Source organism: Bos indicus x Bos taurus, chromosome 8 (genome assembly GCF_003369695.1).
Source record: "Bos indicus x Bos taurus breed Angus x Brahman F1 hybrid chromosome 8, Bos_hybrid_MaternalHap_v2.0, whole genome shotgun sequence".
In the NCBI taxonomy this organism is placed as follows: domain Eukaryota; kingdom Metazoa; phylum Chordata; class Mammalia; order Artiodactyla; family Bovidae; genus Bos; species Bos indicus x Bos taurus.
In genome coordinates, this window is record NC_040083.1 from 86,402,618 (window position 1) to 86,415,597 (window position 12,980).

Consider the following 12,980-nt stretch of genomic DNA (forward strand, 5'->3'; position numbering starts at 1 on the left):
GGGTGTGCCTCCCTCCAGGGTTTCTGCATACATAATACACATGTTGAATCTTTAGGAACAAGTGGGATTGTGTTACCTATACTGATCTACTTGACTTACTACAATATTGCCATCTTTCAACATCAATATAAATAGAGCTACTTCTTTTTAATAGCTGCTAAGTAGCTCATTGTAGGAGTGTATCATTATTTATTTAACTAATGACCCTACGACTAGCACTAAAAGTTGTTTTTAATTTTTCCTCGTACAAATATCGCTGCAGTCAATATGCTTGCACCACTTGTCTTTGCTCATTTATGTGATTATTTCTGTGGGACAGATTCTGAGAAGTGTGTTGCTAGTTCTGTAAGACAAATTCTAGGAAGTGTCTAGGTTAAAAGGTGGGGACATTTTAAAAGCTGATACACACTTGCCAAAATTCACTTTTAAAATCTATATTCATTTGCACTAGATTTCGGAGAAGGCAATAGTAACCCACTCCAGTACTCTTGCCTGGAAAATCCCATGGACAGAGGAGCCTGGTAGGCTGCAGTTCATGGGGTCGCTAGGAGTCAGATAGGACTGAGCGACTTCACTTTCCCTTTTCACTTTCATGCATTGGAGAAGGAAATGGCAACCTACTCCAGTGTTCTTGGCTGGAGAATCCCAGGGATGGGGGAGCCTGATGGGCTGCCTTCTGTGGGGTCGCACAGAGTCGGACACGACTGAAGCGACTTAGCAGCAGCAGCAGCAGCAGCAGCAGCAACACTAGATTTCCCTAACACTCCTCCCAACAATGGACTGTATCCCACTCCATCATTTCCAGATGGATAAGTAAAAAAAATTTCATTTTAATGCTATTTTTTTCATTATTACTAATAACGAAGTGACTCATTATGGTTCAAAGTCATTTGCATTTGATTTTTCTCAGAAATGAGTTATTTGTATTCATATCTTATACCTATTATACTATTAGACATTGATTTTTTTTTTCCTTTGGATGTATAAGAACTCAACATATTAAAAATATTAATCCTTTATCTAGAATAAAAATTATATTTTCCCCAACTTTTTGCTTTTAATTTTGTTTGTCCTTCATCAAACAAAACCTGCTTGACTCTCACTTAATTAAATATGTTTATCTTTTGGGTTTCACTTTGTACCCTATCCCAAGATTATAAACCCCTTTTCTCCCATAGTTTGTTTTAGTAATTTTATGTGTAATTTTAACAGTTAAGTCTTTAATCACATGAGAATATTTTTAAGTTCAGAACTAGGTGAGGGAATAACCAATGATCCCAATATGAGGCACTTTCCCGTTACTAGCAGACACTTTGGACCAGTTCTCTCAACGGCCACGTTATCTGGCTTCTATTTGGAGAGAGTGGAACACTAAAGAAAATATTTTCTAGACCCCCCCCAGAACTGAGGTTCTGGAAGGAAACTATGTTCCATCACGTAAATGAACTCATGAGAGATTTTGGAAGGCAGAAGACAATCGTCTTCCTATGGCTCTTGTATGTTGCCGTTAGCATTAGTCCTCCGGGGTCCATCTGCCAGCTTCCTGGGAATTCAAGAGCAATATGATAAGGACAGCTTCTTAATGTCACTTTTAATTCCAAGACTAAGTTTTGGACACCATGGTCCAGTTTCCTGAATATGACAGGCAGTTGCAAAGGCAAGGCTTCTTATTTCTGACACAGCTTTAGTGACAATGTGTCATTTAGCTCCTGTGGCTCCCACTGAATCAGCCCTTCTTATCCTTATTCCAGGAGACTCAGCCTTGAAAATGTTCCCATAGCTCTCCCAACAGTGTTGTAAACATCTAATTTCCTATATTAAATCACTTCTGTCCAAAATACCAAGAACAACTTCTATTTCCAGCACTGATATGGTCTTTGATTTCAGTGATCTTCTTTATCATACATGATTTCACATTTACATGTGAAATGAATCTATTTCTTGAATTTCAGTTCCATTTCATTGGTCAATTTGTATTTCAGTGATGCCACATTGTTTCAATTAGTACAGTTCTAATATCTGGTTTCGTAAATCAAATAAGTTCACCATGTTTCTTCTTTTTCAAAGTCAGTTCCATTATTTTAGAATATTTAACCATTCATTGGAAAACGAGAATCAACTTTTCAAGTTTTTCAAAATATCCATTGGAATTTTGATTAGGTGTGAATGGACTTGGTTAATATGGGGATAACTGTCATTTTTATAATATTGACTCTTTTAATCCAGAAATGTGTTCAGTCTTTTCATGCATACACTTCCTTTCATGTCTTTATTCAGTGTTTAATAGTTTCCTTTACATAGATCAGCTTGTCCTTTTCTGTTAGATGTAGTATTTTTGATTATTTAACCACTTTTTATGATAAATTATATTCTTATTATAAATAATACCTTTCCTCAATTATATTTTGAATATATTTAAATATAATATTTTAAATATAGTGAAAAGAGTAACATTTATTAAGCACTTTCTAGGCATGAACTCTCCTTTTATTTCTACAAGCTTTAGTTTTCCTACATACTTTAGATTAACAGAAACGTTAAATCATAGCTTCCTTGTAATAGTGAGAATATGTTTTATTGCTCATTGCTGTTTTCAAGTAATAATGGTTATTCTTTTTTATTTTTCTATTTTAACTGAAGGTCTTTATTGTTCCACTGTGAGGTAATGATTAAAATTATCCTGAAAAGGAATACTCTTCAAATAGTCTATAGTAAACACAGATATTTTTTAGTTATAAGACATTTTTTTAGTTGATAACTTTAAAATGTTTTCCTTTTATAACAACAAATACCCATATATCTGACTAGTCTCCATTAAACTTAACAAATGCATTTGGTTTTGATCAGTTGCTAAGTTGTGTCCAACTCTGCAACCCCGTGGACTGCAGAACACCAGGCCTCTCTGTCCCTCACCATATCCTGGAGTTTGTGCAAGTTCATGTCCACTGAAACAGTGCTGCCATCCAACCATCTCATCCTCCGTCACCCTCTTCTCCTTCCGCCTTCAATCTTTCCCAGCATCAGGGGCTTTTCCAATGAGTCCGTTATTTGCATCTGGTGACCAAAGTGTTGGAGCTTCAACTTTAATATCAGTCCTTCTAATGAATATTCAGAGTTCATTTCTTTTAGTATTGATTGGTTTGATGTCCTTGCTTTCCAAGGGACTCTCAAGAGTCTTCTCCAGCACCACAGTTCAAAAGCACCAATTCTTCAGTGCTCTGCCTTTTTTGTGGTCCAGCTCTCACATTGGTACATTTCTACTGAAAAGACCATAGCTTTGACTATACAGACGTTTGTCAGCAAAGTGATGTCTTTGCTTTTCAATACACAAACCTCTTTGCTTTGCAGCTCTAGGTTTGTCATAGCTTTCCTTGAAAGAAGCAATTATCTTCTAACAAATGCATATCATACCCAAAAAGAGTGTTGGAGAGGACTTGCCTGACACTTTTCTGACAAACCTCATGCTTTTTTGTTTAAGCCCTGTTACTTGTAACAGCATTACCTCTTGGCAAGAAACAAAACATTTCTGGGGTATAAAGGAGAGGACTCTTCCACTCCTGTGAGATATAAGAAAACTGGACACCAATTTCTCTGCAAGACTTAAAAATGTTGTTCTTTTCTGTTTGCTCCTTTCAATGAGGTATATATTATCAGGAAACCTATCTTTGAGAATATTACTGCCTTTTGTATCTTCTGCAGTTTCTGGAAGAGAGAAAAAACAAGGTATCTGGGCCTGGATTTCTAAGAAAATGGAGCACGAAGGCTTTCTTGGGAGGGACAACCCTCGAACTGCAAGGGGGTGGGGAAAAGGGACGCATAGCAGCAGGGAAAATAACAGGCAGTGATGTGTTACCAAGCTGACTAGAGCTTCCTAAGCAAACTCTGCCCTTGCTCAGTGATGTGGCTCACCATGCGGGTAAGCATTGTGGGTACCATCTCCTGCCTCTCACTGCTCAGAATTCCACCAGATGATGCACCAAATACTCTGTGGTTTGGGGTACCTGCCCCACAAACAGCTTTTGGGAAAGGCAGGTTCCCAGCTTCTGTGTTTGTCTGAATTCCTAAGTGATGGAGCCCAAATATCTACAGGATCTGCCAGACCTGCTGCATGAAAGAAGCTGGAAGGTAGCCAGCCACACTCCCACAGGGACCAGAGATAGCTGGAGGGGTGAAGGACTCCCAGACTAGGTCTCTCCACTTGGCAAACAGTCAAGGCCTAGGCTAGCTGAGGTCGAGGAAATCCAGAAGGAGCCCACACTAGGACTTGTATGCCTGCTGTTTTTCTAAGGGGAGTGGATATCTTCTTGTACTTTAGGGGAAAAGTCCTGAGCGGCACAAGTCATGGGGTAGCATGAGTCCTGCTTCAGGAACCACTCACAGATGGCTAGGAGCAAACAAGTCAAGGTACAGCACTTCGCAAGTAAGCACACACCTGGAGGCAGAAGTCAGGTGGGCCTCAGCTTCCTGCCCAGTTAACCCTTTCACGCCCAGATCCACACCGTAGAGTCTCAAGCTGAGCTGTGTCCCCAGGTTGGGTGAAGAAGTCACACAGCATGTAACTGCACAGGATGGTGGGTTTCCCATGTGGCACTGAGGCCTCAGGCAGTCAAAAAGGGGCAGCCTGAGTCTGTGAGAGTCATTTCCTAGACAGGTTGATAAGAAGTCCAGGGGTCCCCAAGGAGAGAGGGGTCTGGAATTCTCAAGGAGGAAGGACAAACTTTTTTTCCCCTCTACATTCCTTGGAGAAGGAAATGGCAATCCACTCCAGTACTTATTGCCTGGAAAATCCCATGGACAGAGGAGCCTCGTAGGCTACAGTCCATGGGGTCGCAAAGAGTAGGACACGACTGAGCGATTTCACTTCACTACATTCCTTAGGATTACATAACAATAATGTATCCTGCTAGAGGACAGTCTCTGGAAAAAACCTTCTGGCTAATCCTGTTATCTTAAAATGTAAATTATGAGAGTAGGTCTAGTGAGGACTTTACAACCTCCAGATATTCTTTTGATTATTCATTGTAATAACTAATTGGCGAGTATATAACTTCATTGCTAACACTAGCAAGGGGGTACTCTTTCTGCCCCCTTCTGATGTCTATGTCAGAAGCTTTCTCTATCCCTTTTATACTTTAATAAAACTCTATTGCACAAAAAGCTCTGAGCTATCAAGCCTCGTCTCTGGCCCCAGATTGAATTCTTCTCCAGAGGCCAAGAATCCCAGTGTCTTTTCGTGGTTCAGCAACAACCTTTCAAGTCTGACTCCTGGCCCCAACACCTCTCGCCTCTGCATGGGTGAGATGCCTTAAAACAGCTGACACCCGTCAAACAATGTGGTGCCTTAGCCCTTGTGCTTAGTTGCCCAGATGTATCTGCCTCTTTGACGCGTTGGACTGTAGCCCGCCAGGCTCCTCTGTCCATGGGGTTTTCCAGGCAAGAACACCGGAGTGGGTAGCCATTCCCCTTTTCCAGGGGATCTTCCTCACTCAGAGACCTAATCTGCATCTCCTGTGTCTCCTGCTTTGCATTCTTTACCTGCTGAGCCACTGGGGAAGCCCTTGTGGTGCCTTAGAGGAATCCATTGTTATAGTGCACTTGAGAGGGATGGAAACACTTGCATGGCATTCACAAAATGGCATTCACCATCTCACTGGATGGTTGGCACTCACATAAATCCTTAAGGACACCACTTCCATGCCCTGATGCTGACACCTGCACTCACCCTCCAGAAACCACACCGCTTCCTTCCCTGGAGCAAAAGGGGAGCATCTCAGGGGAGACCCCTTGTGGGAGGGAGGCCCGCAGCTCAAAGCCCCAGGACCCCCGACATCTGGCACTCCCTGGTCATTGGGGTTATCATGCTCACCTGGCCCCACTCCATGGGTCTCTGCCTCCTTGCCTGTCTACTCTAGGGCCTCTATGTTGTCTTCCTTGTCCCCATCTTTCCATGCCTTGCCACCTCGGCTCTTTACACCTGAACGAAGAACTTGTTTCTAGTTCTCTCCTGTCAGCATTCACCCTGTTTGCCACTCCCAGCTGGCCCTGCCTAGCACACAGCTCTGAGAAAACACCCAGCCCTTTGTTTCCTTCAGAACTACAGCCGGCTCTGGATGTCTGCAAGGCTACCCAGGCTACTGAGGGTCCTCTGTCTTACCTCCTTCTTGGGTAAGAAAACTAGTATGTAAAGCACAGCCCCGCGGCTGGGCATTCTGTCTCTATATGTCTGAAGTTACTTCCATCCTGACTAATGCTAGTGGCCCATCTGCCACGCACTTCACTCAGGGCTTTCCAGAAATCCCCTCACACTCTCAACAATGTTAGGATCAAGTATAAGGTCATTATCATACTACTTTCTAGATGAGGAAACTGAGGCAGCAGGGTTTCACTTGACTTACCCAGGATTGTTTAGCATGAGGTAGAGACCTATGGAATCCAGAGGCGTTGAGCTCTGGAAACCAGGCTTTCAACCCCTTCCTCACACTGATTCTTCTGTATGACATTTTACATAAAAATATGTTTAAAACATTTGTGTCACTTTAAAAATTTTCTAAATTTCTTTTTAATTGGAGGATAATTGCTTTACAATGTTGGATCGGTTTCTGCTGTACAGCAGTGTCACTTTGGTAGACCTTGTCTCTCAACATTTGTGCTTTACCTGCCTGAACAACACACAAGCCTCATTGGCATGACCACTTGGGGTTCCCCTTGCCTGGACCTGGTCTGCCTTCCTCACCTGCTCTCCCACTGCCAGATTTCCTCTTTCATCTTTTCCAGGAACGGCTCAACAAAAGATGGTCAATTAATGGAAGAATGAATGAACTTCTGTCCCTATCCACCTCTGGTATACTCTCTTCAAGATGGAGCCAATCATGCATATATATGGAATCCAGGAAGCTGGTACCAATGAACCTATTCACAGGACAGCAATGGAGATGCAGATATAGAGAGCCGACTTATGGTCCGGGGCGGGGGAGAGGAAAGAGAGGGTGAGATGAATGGAGAGAGTAGCATGGATGCATATACACTATCATATGTAAAATAGATAGCCAAAGGAAATTTGCTGTATGACTCAGGAATCTCAGACCACGGCTCTGTAACAACCAGAGGGGTGGGAAAGGTAGGAGGTGAGAGGAAGGTCCAAGAGGGAGGGGATATAAGTACACCCATGGCTAACTCACATTGATGTATGGCAGAAATCAAACCAATATTGTAAAGCAGCCATCAATCAGTTAAAAATAAATATATATATACATTTTTTAAAAGATGTAACCAAGCAGTTGTTGAAGTGAATTGAATAAGGGACTGACTATCCCTCAGAATTTATTGTCCATATTTAATCAATAGGGATCCACATTCTGCACACACACTCACATATATGTGTGGAGTCCCACATATAAACAGATACATCTTCAGTTGATGATACCATTTCCCTAACGCAGACACATTTTGATTGGGGTAATAATAATCATACCTAACATGAATCACTACCTCATATTGGATACTTTCCTAAGCAGTTAACATACCTTAGCTCAGCTTATCCTCAGAAAAATTTGAGATTGATTATATTATTATCAAAGGCTGCCAAAAGGAGAAACTAAGGCCCAATGCAGTTAAGGAAAGTATCTTGCCCCAGCCGTATAGCCTGCGAGCGGTGGGGCTGAGACTCTGACACACCACTGTCTGCTTCTCACTATTGGGCTCTACTGTCTGTTGGTCTGGATGACTGGCTCAGTGTCTGCTTTCCTGTCATCCCAATAGGACACCAACCCAGCAAAACCCTCCGCAAATGTGTGTGTACTGCTTACGGAGATCATCACACAGCAGGAGCTGAACTAACGTCTCACGCACTTCTGCTGAGTTGCTCAGAGTCTATTAAACTGGAAGTTTCTCAGAAGACCAGAAATGTGGTCAAGCACCCAATTTCCGGGCTTCTAGTGTATTTACCAAACTGATAACATTCATTTTAATCTCTTGTTGAAACAAACCACACCTGCAGAGGACAATTTTTGTCTCTGTATCCGTCATTGTATGCATTTCACAGTGCAATTTCCTCTGGTGCATGCTACAATTAGGAAGAGTAAAGGTTGTGGGTGAGCCAGCATTAACCTGGGGCAGCTTCTCTGAAAATGCCAAATTTGTAAGGTTTCCTTGCTGCACTACATGCCTGTGGCTTCTCTTGAAGAATCACCCCCATTGCAATGCCAGAAGGCATGCTACAGAGAATCTGCCCAACTCCCTCGGGCCTTTTATGAAGAAAGCAGGTTCAGAAAGATAGAATGATTCCCTTAGTGAGTCTGGGGTAAGGAATGCATTAGAACCCCAACCTCCTGAGTTGCAGCCTTGGCTCTTTCCAGCGAACTACCCTGTGTGTGACTTTGCAGAAATGTTTAGATAAGGTTTGCCTCAGTGGCTGGAGCTGCATTGCAAAGTGGACGTGTCATCTCTTATTCTTAGTAAAATGACTTTTGTTAGAACACATTTCACAATTTTATATTTCACACTCTCGTAACCCAGCTAACTGTGTCCCAGTCACCAGCTAACTGCTGCCACATGCTTGCTCCATCACTGGAGGTTTTGCAATGAACACAATTAGCTGCTTCCCGAGTCTTGACCATTTTTAGTACATTCGCTTGTCTCTCTTCTACTTTTTTGTTAGTTTCCTTTATTTTGACACCTTTACTCACATAGACCATTGAATGTGAGTGAACAAAAGTGCTAATTGAAATGCGTGCCATCTGTGGCGGCTGAATTTGAGGACATGTTTCAATTTCTGTAATGGTATACTTGCAACATTCTCTCTTCGTTTGCAAAATCACCTCTTTCTGATCTTTTCCTGGGTCTTTTTGGAAATAAATGCTTTGAAATGTATTCAGACCATCAGCTGCTTTTGTCTGGGGAAATCATATAGTCACTGTAGAGATCTAATTTCTTTCTTAGCTTGAGCAAGCACCATTTAATAGGACACATTTCAACTTACAATACTTTAAAGACTGTACTTCCATGGTGAGTGTTATTTGACCATCTTCTATTACTCAATTTCCCACAAAAAGTAGTTTTTGAAGAATAAGGCCAAGTACACTAATGGAACCACGTGGCAGAAGCAGGGGGACTGAGGCTGGAAGACAGAGTGGAAATTTTGAACACTCACAATATCTGGGTTGTGGCTGGGCCAGGTAGGGGGCAACAGAAAAGAGAGGGTGGAAAGTTGGTAGAGGAAAGAATCCAAAGGAGTAATGAGGATTTGACGATTGAGTAAAGGTCAAGGGAAAAAATAAGGATGAATCAAATAAATCAAGAGAAAAAATGAAAAAGAAAAAAAAGCAGAAAGCATAAAGGTCAACAACAGTGGATGAATGGAAAGGGAAGGATCAGAGCAAAGCTAAGGACTGGAAATAACATGAAGTGTAGAAATAAAACAAAGTACACGAGGGAAATAAAGAAATGCCATTCCAAGAAGTTTCTGCCTGAATATTCAATGACTCATTAGGTCAAAACACCAGCATAAATTGCATACTGATGGGTGTGAGCAGGCCTCCTGTGGGTGACCAGCCTTGACCGTTGCTTCCACACTATCTCACATTTTAAAGCCTCAATGCAAAAGCAAAACAAAACTATAACCTATGGATTCCTAGAAATTGTTTCACCTTCTGTCCATAAAGTTTAATAAAAGGACACAAGAGCCTCAAAAAAAACCACAGTGCAGTGGAAGGACAAGGGTCCTGGACACAAAATGCTGGCTGTGGGGCCCTGAGGTCCCCAGAGAATTTTTAGTTATGGAAAGTTTTCTGCAAAGAAAGCCAGAAGCCAAAAGGTGGAGCTGTCCAATCTGGATCGCTGGGTAGGCTGCCTGTCTTTCAGCTTCCACAGCTTCTTTTCCCTGGGGCATCTCTTCAGAACTCCTCCATCAGAGGGGAGACCCTCCAGCCCCCATCTCCCTTAGATGGGGCATTTTCTTTTTCTCTGCCATGGTCCACACACAGGAAACCTGAATTCTCATTAGATAGCCCAGTTTGCAGCTACCCCTGTGTGAAGGGGCCCCAGGTAAAAACTTGTCAATACATATGTCTTGTTAGGTATGTTCTCCCTCAAAACATATGCTATTGTAGGGTGCTTCCCATCTCAAGAAGAAAAGGTTATATTCTTAGTCATTCCCCTCTCAAGAGTCATTCCCCTCTGCTGTTATATTTGCTCAGTCAGAAAGCGTGTTGGTAGTATAATCAGATGAGGCTGAATATGGTTCATTGTCTTCTGCCAGAAGTTCTCATCACAGTCCTGACCTTCTCTTCCCTCATTCCTCCCAGCACTAAGAGGAACTGAGGGTAAGGAAGTTTTGACTTCACTACTTCAACCAGACCCCTCTTCCTCCTCTTCTCAAGGACCTGGTAGCAAGCCTGTTCTACACTCTGGCTCATGCTGACTTTCTGGAAGCTTCCCCAACCTGAGTAATTTGTTTCCAATGTTTCAGTTTGTATGCTCCATTTACTCCTGTTAATCTGCAAGTGCTTGCCTAGTCTGTGAATGTTCTAGGGTATAACATTGGACACATCACCTCTTGAGTCATGGGGACAGATCCTTCATTGTATTCTTTAGTGGTTTCTTAATCACCAGGAGGAGCTAAAGAGTTATTTTCTAAGCTAGTATCACAGATATCTTTTACGCTTCATATGATTTCCAGGTAAGATGGCAATTAAAAATGATGCAAGCACAGTCTCAAATATACTCAAGTAATTAGAGGAGCAAAAGTTTTCAAAATTCAGCATAAAGAACCAGTTTCCAGGTTCAGAGAATTCCTCCTCTATCACCAATTGGGATGACTCCATGCATTTCCCCTACCTTTCTTGAATTTCTAAGTTGTTTTTCTATGAGGCTACTTACTACCCATCCTGGGCATCCCTGGTGGCTCAGATGGGAAAGAATCCACCTGAAAAGAAGGAGACCTGGGTTCGATTCCTGGGTGGGGAATATTCCATGCAGAAGGGAAAGGCTTCCCACTCCAGTATTCTTGCCTGGAGAATTCCATGGACAGAGGAGCCTGGTGGGTTACAGCCCATGCAGATGCAAAGAGTCAGACATAACTAAGCAACTAACACTACACTACCCATTCTAGGACAGCTTTGGAATTCTGCGAAACTATTTAAATAACAGAACAATGTGGACAACATGTTTGTAGGTTGGGATTGAGGTGATATGCTCTTAGTGTCTCTGGACTTCTAGGGACTAGAGGCATTTTTAACCCTGAAAAGGTAACTGACATGCATATGGTTTTAATTTCATCTAAGAGAGATTTTCAAAGCTACAGTGGGCATTGTGAGGATTTGGAAAAAAAGAAATGTATTAGTAAAAGTGAAAGGAGCAGAAAATATAAACTAAAATCAGGATTCATTTTCACCACAGGAGTCAACTCTTTGAAATAGATGTCTAATATAGGTAGCTGACTCAAAAGCCACACACAGATGTGCTTCTCGAATTGGTGAGCCTCTGGAAAGGTGAATTTGGGGAAGATGCTAAAACCCCTACTGCATGTCTGCGTTGACAGGGCCCTGTTGGTAAGTCTACACTTTACCAGATGAATTGTGAACATGCGTGTGTTCTGAACCACAATATTGCCCTTGGAGAATAGTTTGAAATGTGAAGCCTTCCGAAAACCTAACTGCTATGTAATAAGCATGTTTAAGTATCAGTCTTTGGGTACTTATAATTCTGTAATATGAGAATGGGGAAGACAGAAAACAGACAAGCAGCAAGCAGAATTTCTATTGACGATGGAGGTCGGTGATGGTAACTGGAGGAAAGGGGGTGTTCACTCTACTCTTGGGTGTTTAGTTCAGATTTTTCTTTTTCTAAAAAGTGAGTTTTTATCATAGGAAAAAGAAGTGGGCACTCGTGAAAGGCATTTAGCCCAACTCCCACATAGTCCAGGCAGATCAGGAGACCCTTCTGCACCTGCCACATTCTCTGTTTGGGCAAGTCTGTGCATCACTGTCAGGAATATGGCTCCCTTCGCAAAGGCTGGCACTGCTGCTCTATGTGTAAACGAGCCCGGTGTATGTCACGTGCCTTTTCAGTCTTTGGCTCCATGACTTAACTCGTCGTGAGGTGTCCTTTCTCCTATCACTTTATGTCTCTTACGTAGCCAGAGAATTTTTGGGAAAAGCCAACCACATCCACTTAGAGGCAGAAAGACAGACTTGCTCCTAGCTTCAAGATCAAGGAGACCGTGAGCAGCCGTCTCAAGCCCCAGCAGCAAACGCCAGCGGGCGTATCAGCTGGGCGCACGGGGCCCGGGAAACTGCATCCCGGGCAGCCACTCTCGGCGTGGCCAGGGGGATTGGGGGAGTGGCAGATGGACCTCCGCCAGCTTGGTTTCCCCGTCATATTATGCAAAAACTTCGCAGCCGTCATCTTCGTCCTAATTGTGTAGTGAACGACATTTACTCGTGCGTTGCGCTTCCCCACCTAGCCAACCCCTCGCTCCCGGCCGTCGCGCTCTCAGTGGAGACGCGCGCGGAGCATTGTAACCGCTGCCTACGCAGCACCCCTGGGCTCTGATCCGCTGCCTGGCCCTCTCCCCTCGGCGGCCCGTCTGGAGTCCTGGCCGCTCGCCAGCGCCCCCAGCCTTCCCTCTCGCCCATCTCCAGGAGGAGGGGTCCTCCAGGAGTGTGCGCGGAGGAGGCGGCGGAGGTCCCTGCCACGCCCCGGCCAAAGAGGCCTGCGGCCCTCAGCCCCGGTACTCGGTCAGCAACAGGTAGCTCGGCCGGCGTTCGGGGAAACAAAACGCGCCTCGGCGAGCGAGCAAGGGTCGCTGGGCTCAGGAAGGCACCTCGGTGACCGAGAGGGTGAAGACAGCGTTGAGGGGAGCCGGACGGCGAGGCGGAGGTCTCCGGCCCCTCCCCAGGCTCGCCCCAACCGAGGCGACCTCGCCGGCCGTTGCGCAACCCTGGAGCGGGGCGCGGGGCGCGGAGCGCTGGTCCTCCCGGCAC